The following is a 21,143-nucleotide window of genomic DNA, read 5'->3' as shown; positions in this document are numbered from 1 at the left end:
CTTGGAGCTGGAGTTACAGGTGTGTGCTGGGCTTGAGGTGCTGGCATCTGAACTCTGTTCCTCATGATTACACAGCAAGTGCTCTTGGCCACTGAAGCATCCCGTTTCCTGAATGAGCCAGACTAACCTTGTTATTACTGTGGCAAAGGCGAATGCAAAGCCATGTTTCAGTGTGGAACTCACCAGAAGCCATAGGAAAAAAAAATCACCACCTAAACACATACAGTGCAGTGGTGACTGACTGTAACCGTGACTGTTTCTTTAAGAGGTGTTCATTGCAAAGTTACTCCCCTTGACCTTGTCAGCATCCCCAAATCATAAAGAAAAACACGCCTAAATGTCTAAGATGTTATGGGATCAATTTTTCCTTTTTTTTAGATTTATTGGGCATCTAGTAAAAGTCAATAGCCTCAGAATATATAAGGCTTCTTCTTATTCTTTAGTCCTGTGCATATGCTAACATAACGTATAAAAGTAGTTACAAGAGGTTAAGCTTGTAGAACTGTCATGTGTTTGTTTAAGGCAACAGTTCTTAACCTATGGGTTGCGACCCACTTGGGATCAAATGACTCTTTCATAGGGGTGGCCTAAGACCATTGGAAAATACAGATAATTACATTAAGATTCAAGACAGTAGCTACATTACAGTTATGAAGTAGCAACACAAATAATCTTACGGTTGGGGTCACCACCACATGAGGAACTGTGTTCAAGGGTTGCAGCATCAGGGAGGTTGAGAACCACTAGTTAGAAGAATCATTGGAAGTAGTCCCAAGAGGTCAAAGCCAATTGCGTTGCTTAGGTGGCACAGGGGCATGGTAGACAAAGACTATCCCAGCGAGCATGTGGTCCCCTGGCCATAGTCTTCTGTTCCTTGATTTCTCTACAAAAGCCTTTTGTGAATCTGAATCTGAGTTTTCTAACTTTTTTTGAAAAGAAATCTGGGGAGGGGCACAATAGCTCCTCCACATTTTCCCCAGGAGACAGCCTTTGAGTAAACCAGTCCTTGTTGGTGGGGGCCATTCGATCGTTCCCTGCTGTTTAGACCCTAAGTAATCACTCAGAAACTATATTATTTGCAATTCTGTTTGGCCAATAACTTAAGCGTATTGCTAGCTAGCTCTTAAATCTTAAACTAATCCATCTCCATTAATCTGTGCATCACCATGAGGTCGTGGCTTACCAGCAAAGTTTCAGCAGGCTCTAGTGGAGGCGTCTGTCTCTTGCAGTGGCTACATGGCTTCTTCCTGACTCCACCTACTCTCTTTCTCTATCTTTTCCATCCTGGCTATATTTTGTTAAGCCATTGGCTGAAAGCAGCTTCTTTATTCATTAACTGATAAAAGCAACACATATACAGAAGGACTTCCCACACCAAGCCCTACTTCCCATTGAGATAGGAATCTTAAGATTGGAACCAATGTTGAATCATCAGCAGTCATGTAGCACACATGACCAATCCCTTGGCTGGACAAATAACTAATGGTCACTGTAATATGGTGCGAGAGAGACTTTGGTGGGTCCCATGGTGGGTAAGGAACGCAGGTGGGATACAAAATACACCATACAGAAAGAGCTTGAATGTGGAGTTTATTGTATTAGGAGGGTAGGGGGGAGGGAAGGGAGACACACACACACACACACACTCACATGCACAGAGAGAGACAGAGACACAGAAGGAGAGACAGAGAGACAGAGAAAGAAGGAGGGAGAGAGAGTGGGAGGGAGGGAGAGAAGAAGACAGAGAGAGAAGAGAGGAGAGGAGAGATGAGAGAAGAGGGGGCCCACGAGTTTGCCTCAGCTGGAAGAGAGAGATTGGGGGTGGGCAGAGCTTCTCTTTAAGGGGCCTTTTCACTTGCTTACAGTGCCATTGCAGAGGAGTGACTGTGCCAAAGGGTCCAGGCCAAAGTGGGCCTGAATGCTACCAGTGACCTTTCTGTCGGCCAGAGCGAGCGTATATAGAGCCTGTTTATACCGCTTGGGTGCCCGATACACTCAGAAACGACCGCTCCCAATGAAGAGAACCCTAGTCCCTGTCTAGTCTCTCCATATTTAGGGCGTTCACTATAAAATCTCACTGTATTTTTTAAACCATAATTCTTATGGTTTCTATTTAGCAGTTTAAAAAGTAAGCTGATTGATCAGCTAGTCCAAGTTCATGGCAATCGTAAAGTCCTGTACCAGCCTTCAAAGCTAGGAAGACTGGTGTTAAAGGTTAAAGCATTTCTTAGCAGAGTAGAAGTAGCCACATATGTCCTGGAGGCTGAAAGGGTTCAGGACAGCTGTATTAGGCATGAAATATAATTCAATAATTTATTGAAATCAAACCCAAATCCAACAAATAAACCCGTGCTGACCATCTTCTCTCTTTACTCATGTTATTATTATTACATAAATTTATTACATAAATTCAAGAGACTCAAGGGACAAGTCCCACTCCTCTGTAAGGAATTTTTGGTGTGAAGTGGTTCTGTGCCTTGTCTTTGTTTAGACCGAGGCTGGGCAATACTGTCTTTTAAATGGAAACAGCATTGAAGAATAGAAAAAAAAAACAAACCCCACAGCCTTTGTGAGGCCTACTGTGTAGAAAAGCAAATGAAAAACCCTTGATGCTGATAGACACCTGTGTGAAAGACAAGAAGCAGCTGACAGGACCAGGCCGAGCACCCCTGAGAAGAGGCGGACAAGCGGCAGGGTGTTTAAAAGCCTGTTTCATTAAGGTGTTTTCAAACTCTGACCAGTGGTGAGAGCCCTCCTGCAGCTCAGACACTTCCCTGGATGTTAAGTGGGTGCTCAGGCAAATCACTCTGATTTGCCCTCTTTACGGAACGCTCTGTACGCCCGTGCGTGAGAGGGAGGGGGAGAGAAGGATGAACACACAAGCCTGTGTACTGGACAGCTGGAGACATCCTGTCATCTGAGGAAACAGGGGTCAGCTTCAGAGAGCAATGCCCCAGCAGGGAAGGAGTTTCCATATGCAAAGCAGGGATAAGTGAACTCTTTCTGTGAGGGACTGGAAAGTAAATGTTTTAGGCTGTGTGCTGGCTAGATTTGTCAACTTGACCCAAACTATAAGGTTATCTGAGTGGAGGAAAGATTGGTTGAGAAAATGCCTCCGTAAGATCAGGTTGCGGGACAGCAGCTAGGGCATTCTCTTAATTAGTGTTTGATGGAGGCAGATCCAGCCCTTTGTGGGTGGGGCCATCCCTGGGCTGGTGGTTCTGGGATCTGTAAGAAAGCACGCTGAGCAAGTCATGATAAGCAAGTCAGTAAGCAGCCTTCTCCATGGCCTCTGTACCAGCTCCTGCTTCTGGGTTTCTGCCTGAGTTCCTCTCCTGCCTGGCTTCCTTCAGTGATGGACTGCAATGAGGAAGTGGAAGCCCACTAAACCTTTTTCTTCCCAAATTGCCTTTTTGATCATGGTGTTTTGTGGCAACAATAGAAATCCTAACTAAAACAGGCTGTGGATGCCTGTTGGTTTCTGTTGCCAACTATTGACTTAACTGTATGATTGTAATGTGAAGTGACTGTAGACAATATGTAAATGAATGTAAACGTGACTGTGTTCCAATAAAACTTTATCTACAAACATAGATTATGGATCATGTTTCAACCACAGATCATAGCTTGGGGGAATTCTACTTTAGTGTTTCCAGCTTTAGCTTTTTAGGGGTAAGAGAAAGGGAAGCAAGGGACACAACTTGATGCAGTGGTGTCTCAGGAAGGCATCACTTACTTTGGTACCTGGGCTTTGGCCAGTTTTAAAACAAAACCGGGTATTTATCTTTTCTTCTTCTTCTTCTTCTTCTTCTTCTTCTTCTTCTTCTTCTTCTTCTTCTTCTTCTTCTTCTTCTTCTTCTTCTTCTTCTCCTCCTCCTCCTCCTCCTCCTCCTCCTCCTCCTCCTCCTCCTCTTCCTCTCCTCCTCCTTTCCTTCTTTTTGATTCTTTGTGGATTTCACATCATGTATCCTAATCCCACTCATCTCTCATTCCCCCCCCCCAAAGAACCATAACGAAATTAAAAGTACAATTAAAAACCAAAACCAAAAAAATCTTGGGATAGAAGCTGTGGTGTGGTCTAGTGAGTCACACAGTACACCCTTTAATCCATACATCTTTACTTGTAACTGTTCATTGCAATGAATCGTCGGTCTGGCTGGAGGTCTCTGACTTCTGCTATTCTATTGATTACTGGGTTCTCTCTGGGACTTCCCCCGGATATCCTTTTGTTGTCCTGTGTCATGGAGAGCCTACAGCTGTCGTTCTGCAGGACGGGCCCCTTCTCAAACTCCAGCAGTGCATAGATGAGGTGGCTATTGGGTGGGGTAACTCATAGCCCTCGTTCTGGGCCTGGGTGGTAGCTTGGTTGGTCAGCCCCCTAGCTTTCCCTCATCTCCACCACCAGGGCAAGCTCTCCAGCACTGGTGAGCTCGCTAGCTCACCCAGTGCAGCAAGCAGTAAGGAGCAGGACCAGTTCTTCAACCCTCATGCCTTGCGGGGAGAGGGCGGGCGGTTAGGGGGTTCTGGCTTGCCTTGCCTGCACTCACACCACTAGGGCCAGCTCAACTATTTTACCTAGTTGAGGTATAGGGCCTGCTCTCCCAACTGCTGCAGCTGGTGAGGGACAGGGTCGGCTCTTATGTTCTCATGTACCCGAGGCCGTCTTTCTCTGTTGCTGCTGTTGGCAAGGAGTCAGGCATGCCACCACGTGATAGAAGGCAAGTGGGGCTGGGGGCTTGTTCCCATGCTGTCCCTATGTATACACTTTGAAATAGAGCAAGATGGCAAGAAAGACTTTCCCTGAGGTCTGGAAACCGCTTAGTGAATGCATGATCAAACCTGAGGCGAGGCTGTGGAGACCCCTGACAGAAGTGTGCAGGTGGTCTAGACACACTCCTTGTGGCTGGAATCTAGAGCTGGGCCAGTTGTTCGGTTGGTCTTTTTGAACTTTGGGCCACTCTCATTGATTAGCTCTCCACAGTGGGATGCCTTCATGTTCCACATAGAGAGACGCCGGAAAGGCGGAAATAACAGAGATGTCTTTTCCTGCCTAAGTCCAGAGGGTTACGTGTCATCTGTCGCCTCTTCTTGGTCACAGTTAGCCCTGCTGCCTTGCCTCATGACGAGGACTAGAGGACTATGAGCACCGAGGAACAGACGTGTTAACTCATTAGTCAGTTTTGCCTTTGGCTTCCTCCTGCGGCTGTGTTGCCATGGCTACTAGGCTGGACAACGTTGGATGTGGAGGAAACCTCAGAGTAGGGAACATTAGGTAAAACTGACAGGATCTTACATAAAATAAAGTCCTTGGCTGTTTCCCTGAGATCCCAGGTTTGTGTGGGTCCACCCGTGTAACAGGATCCTTTAATTGCAGATCGCACTGATGAGTCTCCAACCATTTTCCCAGTCATCTTCCATCCTGTGCCCTCAGTAGGCAAGTTTACAATGGAGACGTCTACTTGATTTATTCCGGCGATGAAGTTCACAGAGTGGGAATCTGCTGAGCAAAGTCACCTGTAAAGACAGCCGATAGAGTAACCCTCATCTCATTTGTGCCTTTCTGAAGCACCGAAGACAGGCCAAGCACGTCGTCAGTCTATAACAGTTTCCGGGGGTAGTATCCCCACTCTTCCTCGTCTTTGAGATGCCAGAAGTTCCCGGACGCACTCATTGCTTATACTGAAGAAGTCTCCGTCCGCTTTCTTGTCCACATTGTTTGAGGTTTTGAAAGCTCCCCACACCCAAACCCCAGCTCATTCCCTGAGCATCACTACATGGTACAGAGCTTCGTGTGTTCTCACTCTATCCAGTCCTTAGGTCGGTGCTTCTCAACCTTCCTAAGGATGCAGCCCTTTAATACAGTTCCTCATGTTGTGGTGACCCCCGACCATAAAATTATTTCATTACTATTTCATAGCTATAATTTTGCTGCTGCCATGAATTATAATATAAAGGGTCATGACCCACAGTTTGAGAACCACTGCCTTAGATGACCTGATAACTTTGTTTTTTTTTTTTTAAAGACAAATCTTTGTGTGTCTCTGTGTATGCTCTATGTGCGTGTATGTGTTCACATGTATACATGTGTGGAGGTCAGGGAACAATTTCGGGTACTGATTCTCCCTTCTGCCTTGTTTGAGAGAGTCTCCTGCTCATTGCAGAATGTGCCAGGCAGCTCACAACCTTGTTTGTGACTTGTTCCTCAGTAAAAGGTAGGGGAAGCCAGGGGGGTGGAGGGGAGGGATGACCTGAGGTGGAATCCGTGGCATCTCGGGGCCTAGAGTGTGGTATCCACGGCATCTCAGGGCCTGGAGTGTCTCATTATCACATCTCCTGGTCTATAACCTGTCTCCAACTTGAAGAATTTGGAATTCTGCCAGCCTCCATGTAGAATGTTGACTCAGGCCTTGGCTTGCCACTCAAAAGATTACCCCAGAGGTGGTAACCACCTTCTCAGGAGGCTGCTGCTGTAGAAAAGGAGCCTAGAGGAATGTGCCAGGGGTGTGGGGAGGAAGTGCGAGCATGGTGTGATTAGGTTCACTAGGAGAAGTTTGGCTGACGTGGAAATGGAATGATCTCTCTGGAGCACCCCCTGGCCCAGGTAGTGAATAGTGGAGGAATGCCAAGAGCTCATGAGGGAACACTCACCGCAGCTGGGGATGTTGAGTGCTGGCCTAGTATGTGTGAGGCCCTGGAATTAATCTCTAACAGGTTTTAGAAAAAGCTTTTCTCTCTTCTCTTGATTACTTCTCTTGTGTCCAAATGCCTGGCCAGCCACAACTTAAGGAGAAAGGGTCTATTTGGCTCATAATTTGAAGAGATTCAGTCCACATGGTCATACTGCATCCAGTCAGAAAGCAAGAAGCAGATGCGAAGTGGAACCAGTTCGTAAAATTTTAAGGTCCGATCACAGTGAGCCACTTCCTGTACCACAGTGAGCCACTTCCTGTACCGTAGTGTGTCACTTCCTGTACCATAGCGAGCCGCTTCTTGAAGCAAACCTTACCTCTAAAGGGCTCCAAAACTTCCCAAAATAGCAGTGCAGTAGGGACCTAGTGTTTAAACCTGTAAACTTATGGTGACTATTTACTCTACCCTAAGAGTAATAAATAACCTTTGTATAGGGGTTTATACTAAGCTCTTCCACACCCACTAACCTATTAAATGATTATTTTGTGTTAAATTTTTGCTTGTGAACGGTTACTTTAATTTCCTGGTTGAAAATAAAAAAGGGTTGGGAAGATAGCTCAGTTGGTAAGATGTTTATCTTGCAAGCATGAGGGTTTGAGTTTGATCCCCAGAAAACATGTTAAAAAAATCTAGGTGTGGCCAGACGGTGGTGGCATCTGCCTTCAACCCCAGCACTCAGGAGGGAGAGGCAGGCAGGTCTCTGTGAGTTCGAGGCCAGCCTGGTTTTCAGAGTGAGTTCCAGGCCATCCAGAGCCACATAGTGAGACCCCTGTCTCAAACAAACAAATAATAAAAGAAAAAAAAAACCAGGTGTGTTGACACAGGTTTATAATTCCAGTACTGGGAGGCAGAGACAGGGTAACCCTTGGAATTGCTGGCAAACTAGCCTGATAATTCCAGGTAGGAGTAAAACACAATGTCTCAGAGAACGAGCTTCACAGAGCCTGGGGAATGATACTCGAAGTTAATGTCTGCTACATATACCTGTGTGTATACCTACACAGACACACACAGACACACACAGACACACACAGACACACACAGACACACACAGACACACACACACACACACCATACACATACACATGTGAACATACACACACTTAAAGGAAAGTTTCCATACTAAAAGAATATGTAGCTCTCATCTCCTTTTTGCCCTGCATATGCTTAAATCTCATTTTCTTCCAGACTCCCCTGCAGCTACCGTTATACCACTCGGTTTCCAAACAGACCTCATTTACATATTTGCAAGAAATTCACAATATCATCTCGACCTCTAATGTCTTTTAGCAGGAAATAAGTATCTTTCATTTTTTTAATGACTGAGGTGTAATTCACACCAAATAAAACTCACCCTTTACCGGAGTGCAGCTCAGTGCCTTTCAACAGGTAATCATGGCGAGCTGTGGACAGACAAACCTCTCTTTCCACTCTTAGCCCCTGGCAACGGCTGGTTTGTTTCCCCAGGTCTGCCTCTTCCCTACTGCCACACACACTGAATACACAATGAGCTGTCTCTTCAGCCTTGCTTCTTTGACTTGCCGTGATGCTTTTAAGATGTGTGTGTAAGAAGTTCATTTATTTTTCTTGCTTTGTGTTTTGCTTGTTTGGAGGAAAAGCTTTTTCTTCTTACCTACTTAGGTTCCTGGGGTCAAGGACATGTGCATTAATTGGCAAACAGATGAACAGAAGAAAAGATTGACTATAGAGCATGAGAAAACCCTGTAAGAAACGGCTTTCTGGATAGATGTGTGGGAGGCTTAGCAGTGGCTTAATGAAGTGGGGGAGTAGGGCTTTCAAGCTGGGAGATGGAAGGTTCTGATCAGGTTTGTTTATGTGATTCCTTAAGATATCCCGACACAAATGACAGCCTTCTGCCTCAGAGCTTCTGTGGGGACAAAACACCATGGATGGTATATCCTGTAGACAACAGACATGTAGTTCTCAAAATTCTAGGGCCGGGGGATCCCACGATCAAGGCATTGGCAAATTTGATGGATGGTTGAGATCAATTCTGGTTCTCTGCCCTGTTCCTGTGTTGTCATGTGACAGGAGGGGAGACAGGCTCTCTAGGGTATTTTTAAAAAGACTGAGCTGGGGAGAGTACTTAGTTGGTAAAGTGCTTGCTTGCAAGCACAGAGACCTGAGTTCAGGCCATATTAGAAGCTAGGCATGGTGGCCTTTGCTCATAATCCCAGCGCTGGGAAGGCAAACGTAGGCAGGTACTCGGATCTCCCTGGCTAGACAGTCCTAGCCTACTTAGTGAAGAATGGGTCAAAGAGGGACTGTCTCTCAGACAGGAAAGGTGGACAGTATTCCTGAGGAATAACAGTCTAGTTTGACATCATGTGCACATTTGCCCTTACACACCCAAGCACTTACATACATACAGACATACACACATGGGCACTAACTCAATGATGAGGTGTCTACACCTCTGACCTAATCACTCTCAAAGGCCTTACCATCTAATGCTATTGGCTTGGAGGTCGGGATTTCAATCTATGAATTTTTTGTCAGGGAGGAGACCGCTCCTAGTACCTGGGACCTCAGGATTTACTGTATGTAGACATAATTTTCATAACATAATATGGTGGGTCTTATGTGATATGACTGCTGTCCTTTCAAGAGGAGACTACAACACAGATGGTTTGGGCAGCTAGGTAGCAGTGTGATACCTGAGTAGCTAGCAATTTTCTTTCTTTCTTTCTTTCTTTCTTTCTTTCTTTCTTTCTTTCTTTCTTTCTTTCTTTCTTTCTTTCTTCCTTCCTTCCTTCCTTCCTTCCTTCCTTCCTTCCTTGCTTCCTAAAGTTATATATATGGGTGTTTTTCCTGCACTTATATATACGTGCACCATGCTCTTGCCTGGTGCCATGGATCCCCAGAACTAGAGTTACAGACAGTTGTGAGCCACCAAGTGAGTGCTAGGAATTGAATCCAGGTCCTCTAGAGGAACACCTAGTGCTCCTAACCACTGAGCCATCTCTCCAGTCCCAAAGCTTTCAAGTCAAGGAAAAAGGCAATATAAAGATTTAATCTGCTGACACCCTGCTCTTGGACTTTTAGCCCCTGTAAATGATGAAGTAAATGTCTGTGGGCTCAGCTACACCCTCCCATGACGACAGCTTATGCTAGAACTGGAAGCTGACATACACAGTAAGCTGTCTCTCACTTTTTTTTTTCCATTTTAAGCAATGTGTTTTGAAGATGATTCCAAAGCACATAAAGCCCTCTGCTGTTTTTTTTCAGAGCTATGAAGAGTTCTAGTATATGAATTTGATTCTCACATCAACTCTATAAAGAAAGGAATCATAATCACCCCCAGACTATAGCCGAAGGACTCACAAGGCTAAGTGATTTTTTTTTCCTACCTACGAAGTAGAAGAAATGATACTATACCCTGGGTCTGTTCAGTTAGTTGCTGGTCTTGTTGCTGTGACAAAATCTTGATAAAATCAACACCAGGAAAAGAAGATTTATTTTGGCCCACAGTTTGAGTGTATAGTCCATCGCGGCAGGGAAGGCACGGCGGCAGGAGAGTGAGGCAGCTGATCACGCTGTGTCTATAGTCATGATGGAAAGATGAAGGCGGGTGCTCAGCTCAATTTCTCCTTTTTTTTTTTTTAAAAAAAAATTATTGATTTTTATTGGGCTTTACATTTAATTTCTCCTTTTTGCTCGGGCCAGGACCACAGCCCAGGGACCAGCACTGCCTATGCTCAGGGTGGGTCTTTTTTCCTCAGATAAACCTTTCTGGAAACACTATAATAGATATGCCAGAGGTGTGTCTTCCAGGTGACTCTAACCCATCCAGTTGGCGAGGAAGGTTATCGATCACAAACCCCAGTCTTTTGCTACCTATATAGTCAAATCCAAGGTCCTTATCTTTTTTTTTTTTTTTTTTTGGTTTTTTTCGAGACAGGGTTTCTCTGTGGTTTTTGGAGCCTGTCCTGGAACTAGCTCTGTAGACCAGGCTGGTCTCGAACTCACAGAGATCCGCCTGCCTCTGCCTCCCGAGTGCTGGGATTAAAGGCGTGCGCCACCACTGCTCCTTATCTTGACTTTATCTTTGCCGAAACCTATCATTTCTCATTTTAGCCCCCTTCCTGTACTAGTCCCTTCAACAAATCAGCTGCTCCCTTTTATTCCCTTGGCCTTTGTTGTAGGACTGGCTTATCTGAAGTCATTTTGTATGGACATGCACAACCTGCAAACCTTGCTGCATGGGAACTTGGAAACCTGAAATCAACGAGTTTTAATGCCTCTGGGGGCACCGGGGGACCCCTAAAACTTGTTCAGTCTTCATCGTCACATTGGGCCCTCCCTCTTCTATTAATTATGGGGGAGAATGCTTTCCTGGCAGTGTTAAGAAGCCAGGGCCAGCCATGGTTGCCAGGAGGTAAACCTAAGTGAAGTCCTGCCCAGCTGTGGAAAGGTGGTTAAAGAATCTTCTAGTGAATGGGGGAAAGAAAGAAGTCGTAGGAACCACTAGACTTGGAACTAAAGTTTGTGTTGCCACAGTAGTGAGTGTGTGTGTGTATGTGTGTGTGTGTGCATGTTTGTGTCACCCCAGTAAGGGATGTGTTTGTAGATGGTTCTAAGAACAGGGCATTTGCTGTACTTCCTATTTGGGTGTTCTCTCATTTTCTCCTGCTTGGCCCTGTAAACTAAGCTTTTCAGTCTAGTGTGGATTGAGTTCCTTAAACTGCCCTAGATTGGTTGTGTGCTGTAGACTGGTCCTAGCAATTGCCACATGCACCCCGAGGAGTGATTGTTTCAGAAAGCAATGGCATTGGTGTGTACCTATTGAACCTCTGTGGATCCCACTATGGTAAAGGGCCAACAAAGCTTCCTGAGAGAGTGCTCAGGCCAGGGACATGTGCAGAATGTGAGAAAGACCCAGGCGTTTGGGCAAGTATGAAGGGCACTGCGAGAATTTAGTTCTTGCTCAAAACTCGTTAGCAAGTGCGTGAAGACTGAGAAGAAAATTGGAACGCGGATGTAGGAAAAGAACAACATTTTCATTGCCTATCTGAGTTTTGTGCAAAGCAAGACAACATATAAGAAAAGAGTCAGAGGTTACGGGTGTAGCTCAGTCGTAGAGTACATGGTTAGTGTGTACCGAAGGCCTGGATTTAGTTCCTAGGGCTCCCCTTCAGCAATAGCAATCAAGCAAGCAGAGTCAATGTACCAAAATGGTCACTATTGAATGGCAAAATATTTCTTGCCTCTGTGGAAGGGCCAGTTCAGCTTTCTGTACTGTTTCTTTTTTATTTTTAAAAATTTTCTTTTTAAATTGATTTTATTGATCTCTACATTTTTCTCTGCTCCCCTCCCTGCCTCTCCCCTCCTCTTTAACCCTCTCCCATGGTCCCCATGCTCCCTATTTACTCAGGATATCATGTCTTTTTCTATTTCCCATGTGGATTAGATCCCTGTATGTCTCTCTTAGGGTCCTCATTGTTGTCTAGGTTCTCTGGGATTGTGATTTGTAGGCTGTTTTTCTTTGCTTTATGATTAAAAAACACTTATGAGTGAATAATATGATAATTGTCTTTCTGAGTCTGGGTTACCTCACTCAATATGATGTTTTCTAGATCCATCCATTTGCCTGCAAATTTCAAGATGTCGTTATTTTTTCTGCTGTGTAGTACTCTATTGTGTAAATGTACCACATTTTCTATATCAGTTCTTCAGTTTAGAGGCATTTAGGTTGTTTCCAGGTTCTGGCTGTGACAAACAATGCTGCTATGAACATAGTTGAGCACATGTCCTTGTGGTATGATTAAGCATCCTTTGGATATATACTCAAAAGTGGTATTGCTGGAGGAAAGTTGGTATTCTTGAGGAAGATTGTTTCCTAATTTTCTGAGAAATAGCCATACTGACATCCAAAGGGGCTGTACAAGCTTGCACTCCCACCAGCAATTCAGGAGTGTTCCCTTTTCCCCAGAACCTCTCCAGCATAAGTTGTCATTACTGTTTTTATCTTGGCCCTTCTAACAGGTGTAAGATGGAATCTCAGAGTTGTTTTGATTGGCATTTCTCTGATGACTAAGGATGTTGAACATTTCCTTAAGTGTCTTTCAGCCATTTTAGATTCCTCTGATGAGAGTTCTCTGTTTAGGTCTGTACTCCATTTTTTTTTTATTGGATTATTTGTTCTTTTGATGACCAATTTCTGCCTAAAATCCAGTGGTGTCATCTCCATCACAGAAAGAGTCCTTCCTCTGACCTTGAAGGCCTGGTGTGATCTGGCCTCCTTTTGCCTCTGTCCTTGATTCCAGTGGTCTCTCCACAGGCTCTGCTCTGGGTCACCTTGGCCCCTGGCTGTTCTCAAAGCTGACCTGGTCTATTTCTTTGTAGGGCCAGGTTCTCGTCTCTGCATACTCTTCTCTAAGACAGTGGCTCTCAACCTTCTAAGTGCTGCGACCCTTTAATACAGTTCCTCATGTGCTGACCCGCAACCATGCAATTACTTTCATTGCTACTTCCTAATTGTCATTTTGCTGCTGTTGTGAATCATACTGTAAATATCTGATATGCAGGATATGTGATCATCAACTCCCATGAAAGGGCCCTTCACCCACCAAAGGGGTCATGACCCACAGGTTGAGAACCAGTTCCCTAAGACTGAACCCTTGCTTCCTTCAGGGCTTTTGCAGTATTGTATTCTGGGCCTTTAAAAAATCACAGTCAAGTTCAACTTCACCGTTCTGCTAATTCTCACTCGTCCGTCCAATCCCTTGTTTTCCTTTTGGTCTCATTCTCTTCTAACTGAATGCATCTCTTACTCATGTTGTTTTTCTCTGCATTTCTTTTCCACAGTAGCTACTCTAAGTAGGAAGACAGTTTTGTCCACATGGCTCCCGACTTCTTCCCCAGTGATGGACATATCTTTACCTACAATAAACGTGTGTTGATTGAGGAAGTACACAGGACTCTCTTTCTGTCGTTGGTGTTTGTGAGATACTTCAGTACTTTCAGGGCAAATCCCTTGTAACTCAAGTCAGGGGGAGGATGAGGGCCATGCTCCAGATGTCCTCTTTTTCTCTGTGGTACCCATGATTCTTTGCATCTACAAGGCCTACTTCCCACCATTGCTGTGTTGTCCCATGCCCGCTTCCCGACAAGACTGAAAACACACCAGGGCTGAGGCGTAGAATTATTCACATGCCTACCACAGCGCGTAAGTCATTAGTGTGAGCGGCAGTCATTTGCAGAATGAAGTGGTTTTAAGCTAAATTAATTTCTCTCTCATTATAAAGGTGAGACAAATTGGAAGAGCAAAACTCACTTGTGTCTTAGGAAAGCTTTGCTTTGCAGACGGGAAATCTAATTTACTCTTAAAGGCAACTGCCTCAAAGGACGAGGGTTTACTTATGCGTTGTGTATTTAACTAAAACTGGTCCCAGAAAGGAAAAGAAAAAAATACTTGCATGTACACATTAGGAACCACTCCCAAGACTTGAAGTATACGAACTCGCTGAATTTTCATACCAACCGTTGGGTGTGGACATTACCACGTCCATTGTGTGCACCAGGAAACCAAGAAACATGAAGTCATTCAGTTAGGATTATAAATCTCTAAGAGGCCCAGCCAGGAGAGAGCTCAGGCCGCCTGACTCCATGACTCACAGCTTCCAGTTCACCAGAGCGGGGGTAGCATATTGCTAAACAGCCTTCCCGGAAATGGGTGCAAAGGCAAGATGAGCCAGGAGGAAGGATAGGTACAGCTTCCATCCTTTGCATCGTTTCCCTTCATGTAAATCTATCTGCACAAAGAATCAGGTTTCTGTAAGCACAGCTTGTCCCATGAAGTGGGGATCCACAGGCAGGTTGGGTTCTGAGTCAAAGCTAATGCTGGAGCTAGTTTTCAGCAGACACAGCTTCAGAGGCATGTTTTATTCATTGGTTATGGTCCTAACCTGCTGCTCCATCACTCTCCGTACATCTGGGGATGACAGCTGACTTGATCCTTCTTAGTTCTCTGTTTCCATGTCCTAAGGGTGTCTGGAGCAGTGTAGACATTAGGGTATGTATCGTCTTTGTGGGGCCCAGTGTGGCATCTCCTGTGGTAGGATTCTGGAGTGGATAGCTTGACTCCTCCTCCACAAGCCTTATTCCACTATCCTTCCAGGGCACGATTACATTATGATCAAGATGGGACCTACCTGAAAGCTACCAGCTCTTCATTCACAAGTATCTTCCAGACACCCTCTGTCTTGTCAAGCTGCTGTGAACCTCTACAGAGAAGAAACAAGAAGCATTGCCTTTGGTTCCTGCCTTTAAGCAGTTACATATTTATTAGAGAAATGAGATTGTCTATGGGAAGCAGTTACTGGAAAAGATGACCGTGGGTAATGAATGACCAAATCATGCAGCAATGTTGTGAAGCGTGGGAGGTCAGAAATTGGGCAAATTAGATTGTCCTGAAAAAAACCCACAGTGGAGGGGATGCAACTGTCCCCTTAGTATAGAGAGCGTAAGCCACTCTGGAGTTAATAAGGGTAGAGGATAGCAATGTTCGGTTGCAGGAGAAAGGACACCAAGGAAAATAGAGTAACAGGGACCAAGAAAAAGAGAAAACAGAAGCAAACTCCATCTAAAAGAAGGACATGAGCCAAACAACCTATTCTGCACCAAGCTCAGGGGCTGAGGGAGAATTCTGCTTGCAGTTCAAGTACTGTCATCAGCTAAGTGGGTTACCTGGTCTTCCCAGAGTGTCTGTTTAGCCATCCTAAAAACACTGACAGAGATCTATAGGCGGAGGCTATTTGTTTATTTCCTGGCTGCCCAGATTGCTGAAATAATCACACAGAAATTTGTATTAATTGCAATTCTGCAGATGCCAGATGGAACTTTACCCAGTAAGCTGTGGCCACGTGATAATACTCAGATTAATAGAAATGGGTTAATTTAAGATGTAAGAACTGGCTAGAAATACGTTTAAGTGATTGGCCAAACAGTATTGCAATTAATACAGATTTTTGTGCGATTATTTTGGGAGTCTGGGTGGCTGGGAAAAATGAACAAGTGGTTGGGAAATGAAGAAGCAGACTCCGGTAACAGAGAGCAGTCTGTAGAAGTGATGGCGAGATGCCATGGGCACAGAGGTTGTTGAGTTGTGAAGGCCCATGCACTGGAGACATCTGATGAACTTTTTTTTTTTTTTCTGAGAAAGCAATGCAAAGCCATGTTACTGGCCTCACTGACTCCTTGTGTCTGTTTGGGCGGGTTTCAATGGCTAGAGAGCCTAGAGAGCTCTGGCTGCCTCCAGGTGTGGACTTTATTCAGGAATGTCGCGAGCCTGATGGTCTCTCTATTTCTTGTTTCTGTGTATGAACCAGCAGCTTCTCTGGAAGATGGACGGCGATAACTTTATTTCCAAAACACCTGCATCATTTCCTAATAAGATTGTTTGCTAGGGTAATGTCACACTTGGTTACAGCTCTTTGGAGAGGCTGAGGATAATGCCAGAGGTTGGAAGAAATGAGTTCCTGACTCTACCATGTACCAACTAGGTGACCTGAAGAAATTGAGTCTTCAAAGAGTCCATAGGAGATTATTGCTAAGGTCCATTTTGATCCAAATATTTTATAAGCCTAAAAAGACAACTTGTTGAGAAAAATCTACAAGGTTAAATCAGATGGGCCAGAGAATAGAATTTCTAGTCTGAGCCTTAATAGTTGTGTGTGTGTATATATATGTATATACATATATATATAATAGTTGTGTGTGTATATATATGTATATATACATATATACACACAACTATATACATATATATACACACAACTATATATATATGTATATACATATATATATATACATATATACACACACACACACACGCACACACTATAATGAGGGAAATAAAAGCACTTACAATGACACAGCAATGACACAGGGTGATTGGAAACATGCCAGATATAATACATTTGCTTTCCTGCTTGCTGGTTGCTTTATTCCCCTTCTCTCGGGTGACCAAGAAAATCAACGAATGAACCATACAGAAGAAGTCTTTTCTCATCCCCCTCTCTTCTATCTAATACCATTCTCTGAGCCTCTCTGGAAATCCAGGTCCAGAGGTAGGCTCTGGGGTTGCTTGGGTGGACATGGTTTATTAGGTTGCTCAGTTCCAGAAGCCTCTAGGATGGTTTGTGAAGGAGTTATCATTTTGGCTAAGGTACCATTTTGTGTAATGCATATGTGTGTGTGTATGTGTGTGGGTGTGTGTGTCTGATGGATGGATGGATAGATGGATGGATAGGACAGTCTTGAGTGTCATCCTTAGAAACACCGATTACCTCCTTGGAGACAAGATCTCTCACTAGCCTAGAGTTCACCATTAGCCTCTGGTGACTGGCCAACAAGCCCCAGGGATGTCTTTCTCTGTAGTGGCATTTCAACTGTATCTTAAATAAAGACTGCCTGAAGATCTGAGAATAAAGCAGTCCCACTGGTCAGCCTTAAAGACCAGATTATGGTAACACACACCTTTAATCCCAGCAGCCATACTAGTTGCCATAGAAACCGAGCATGCCTTTAATCACGGTGTTGCACACCTTTAATCCCAGCCTTAGAGAAGATTATAAAATGGGAGGAAACAGCTCTCAAGAGACAGCTCTCATTCTGAGATTCCGGGAGGGAGGCAGGACCTCCATTTCAGACTAAAGTTGAGGTAAGAGCCAGTAGCTGGCTGTTTTGCTTTTTGGATCTTCAGGTTGAACCCCAGTTTCTGACCCTGAGGTTTTTATTAATCGTGCTTCATGCCTCTGCTGGTCAGTGCTAGGATTAGAAGCATGTGCCACACACCTTGCTTTATAACATGGATTCCAGGGATCACACGCAGGACCTTGTGCTTGCGCAGTGAGCTCTTCACCCACTCACTCCTTCCCTTAGCTCCAAGACATAATGATCCTAATTACAGCTAATGTGTGTGGATTCCCCAATGGGGCTGAAGCTACAGCATCAGTTCAATCCCAGCCTGGTGAATCTGGGAGCTACCCAGACGTCTAGGCACCTAAGACAGACAAGGGCAACCATGGAACCTCTATTTTATTTGGAAAATGGCCCATTGTTCTCAGATAACTCAGGAGTCACCGAATCCTCCTCTTGGCTTCACAACTCTGTCTCTGCCTGACCCTGCCTACCAGGCATAGCCTTGAACTCTTGGAAAGGCAAACTGGTGGATGTTTGTCCCTACCAGAAGTCGGCAGGCATCACAAGAAACTTGTAATCCTACCCAAGCTGAGCCACAGAACTGGAGTCACAGGCTGAGCCAGCCCTTTGGCTTGGCTGTGACATCTGAGCCACTGGCAGTCACCAGCTCACCTCTGAGGAGCAGTGACCTATGGAGACACCTGGACCAAGCCTGGGAGTGTTCGCTTTCCTCTGGAGGCAGACTGGACCGTCTATCTGTTATTTCACAGGTTGAGTGCTGGGATCTTTTATGCTGGGCTGGCAGGTCTTGTTTCCAGAGAGGAGTGTTAAGCTTACAAGTTTATTTTTCCCTATACTAAAAAATACAGAGCTACCTTCTTTGATGTAAAAAAACTGACTGAGGAAGTCAAGAAATCACAATTATGATGAATGAAACCACTGATCCACCTTTATTTATTTATTCATTTATTGTATGCACATGTGTGCATGCAAGTATGTGTTCCCAGCTGCATGTGAATGCACGTATGCATGTTTGTTGAGCCCAGAGGTCTATGTCAAAGTGCCTTCCTTTATTGCTTTTCAGTTTATACTTTGAGACAGGGTTTCTTGATGAAAGTGGAACGCACTGGTTTTGCTAAGCTGACAGATCTGCAAGCTCCAGGCATCCCCCTGTCTCTTCTTTCTCAGCTCTAGGATTAAGGGTGCATGTTATTGGGCCTGGTTTTTATATGGGTGCTGTAAAGTTTTTGTGGCCCGATAAGCCTCTCCCCTGACGCAATAATCCAAATCAGACCAAATCAAACCGAATTAGAAAAAGTCCATGTTTAATGGGTACCAGTGCTCCCAGGGGGCCTGACCGGGAAACCACAGAGAGGGGAAAGGAGAATCAGCAAGACCATGTGTTTATTCTCTGGGGAGCAGTTTAATAGCCTGTGGGAGTTGTCTTGACCCTCTCTGGGGAGGGGTCACCATTTGGTGGGCTTTCTGGGAGATGGAGTCTGGACTGTGGCAGCTCCCAGGGGAAGGGGCTTGGGATGGATGCCAGGGGCTGGGTGACGCTTCCAACCAAACATCCCAGATTCCATGGATCTAGGGGTGTCAGGGGGCTGGGGTCTCGTTTCCAACCAAACAGGTGCTGGAAATCAAACTTGGCTCCCCAAGCTTTCATGTGAGCAGTTTACTGACCGAGCCATTTCTTTAGTTCTGTTTGCTGTCTTAAGCTGGAAAATAATCTTGTCTGGGATATCAGGGCTTTTACCACCACCACCACCACTACTACTATTATTATTCTCTCACATATTACAATCTGGCAGCAGTTTCCCTTTCCTCCCCTCCGCCGGTTTCTCCTTCTCATCTCCCAGATCCCCCAGATCCATGACCCCTCCATCATAAAAGAGCAGGCCTCCCAGTGACAGCCCCCAAACACAACATAATATGCTACAATAAGACAAGGGACAAGATCAAGGGCTGGATGAGGCCACTCAGTAGGAGCCAAAGGGTCCTATATGTCGGCAAAGAGTCAGTGGCGGCCCCCACTCCTATTGTTAGGAATCCTACAAGAACACCAAGTGACTCAGCCATAACATATGCAGAGTTCCTTGGTCCGAGGCCCACAGGCTTCCTGATCTTTGCGAGCTCCCACGAGTCCTGGTCAGTTGATTCTGTGAGTGTTGTTCTCATGGTTCCCCCAACTCCTCTGATCCATCCAATCCTTCCTCCTTCTCCACAGGACTCCCCAAGCTCCACGTAATGTTTGCCTGCGGGACTCTGTATCTGTTCCCATCGGTTGCTGGATGACGTCTCTCTGTCTCTCTGTTCTCTTTGATGGAGGACTCTGCGAGGCTCTGGTCCCAGAATATTCTGCAGGCAGGACAAGCTATAGGTTAAAGGTTTTGTGGCCGGGTTGGTGTCTCAATCCCTCCACTTTGAGGTCTTAACTGGTCACAGAAGATGGCCAATTTAGGGACTTTCTTTTCTTTCTCTTCTTTCTGACCTTCTCTCTCTTTTTTCTCATCCTTTCCCCCTTTCTTCTTCCTTACAGTCCTCTCTGATGGAGTGCATTTGCCTTGCTTGAATTTAGATGTGTGTGTGTGCTTATCCTCTTGCATTCACTGCAGAGCAGAGGGAGACAGGGATGCAAAGGAGAGGCCCAGCCCAGCAGACAACGTCCCTGGAGCTAGAAACCACCGGACCAGCAGTAGAGACCCCATTTTGTCATGGAAGCCCCTGGCCGCAAGGGCCTCATTTGAGCATGGGGATTTGCACTCTGAGGACAGTTGCTCTCTCCCAGGGCAATGATTTCTTGTTTTCCTGTAAAAATTCATGCTGCCAAAACTGATAGTTTTTCACAGCTTTCCTGACAGGTACAATTGTCGCTGGGAACAGAATAAAGAGACAATGCAAAGTAGCTCCTCTAAGCTGCCTTTAATTGGCTCTTCAAGTCACTATCCTGAGATGGATTAATCACACTGAGACACAGCATGTCAGTGAAGCTCATAAAACCTGCGTTCCCCGATCATTTTCCAGAGCCAAGAGATATGTCGCGTTGCTTTTGGTCCTTCTGTGAAGTCCTGTTAAAGGATCTTACGGAGACTGGCTGGTGGGCCACACCCTTTCAGGTTTTGGCATAATAAATCCTGTGGACAGGTGTGAACGCATCCCAGAGGTAGGTTTAAGTGCCTATAAAATCCTTTCTGCTTGTGAAAAGACGACAAGGACCCCTCCCTCTCCCCAAACCACTATTCTGCTGGCAGGAGGTTGTATTATGCAAACTCTTGCCTGGAGCTCTGCAGAGATTCCTATTAAAATTCTATTTCCTATTTAAGGACACTTCTGTGTGAGTATTGATCACTGGACCAGGGCCATTTCAGCGCTGAAAAGCCTTCCAAGTGCGCCCGGCTGTCCTTCCCCAAAGTGAATGCACACATTTGAAGAAAGTCATTGGCTGTGGCAGTTTTAATTTTCCATGTAAAGCTCGGTTACTTGGAAGGAGAAAACCACGGAGGCTCAGCATCCACGAAGAATTTAAGGCCAAAATCAAATCAAATCAAATCAAATCAAAAATGTGCACAAGTTAATCTTAAACACTTGATGGTATGCAAATGTACACCCCTGTTCATGTAAATCGCTATAATGAGAATTGGTTTTGAACACCCAGATGAGTACAGCTTCTTTCCATTTACTTCCTAGTTTGGGAGTGTGAGCCAGAGAGCGTGAGACAGAGACAGAGGGTGTATGAGCCGGGAAGTGTGAGACCAGGGAGTGGAGAGGAGTGTGAGTGATGGACA

This window comes from Microtus ochrogaster, chromosome 22 (genome assembly GCF_000317375.1).
Source record: "Microtus ochrogaster isolate Prairie Vole_2 chromosome 22, MicOch1.0, whole genome shotgun sequence".
Taxonomy (NCBI): Eukaryota; Metazoa; Chordata; class Mammalia; order Rodentia; family Cricetidae; genus Microtus; species Microtus ochrogaster.
This window is presented reverse-complemented; position numbering follows the sequence as displayed.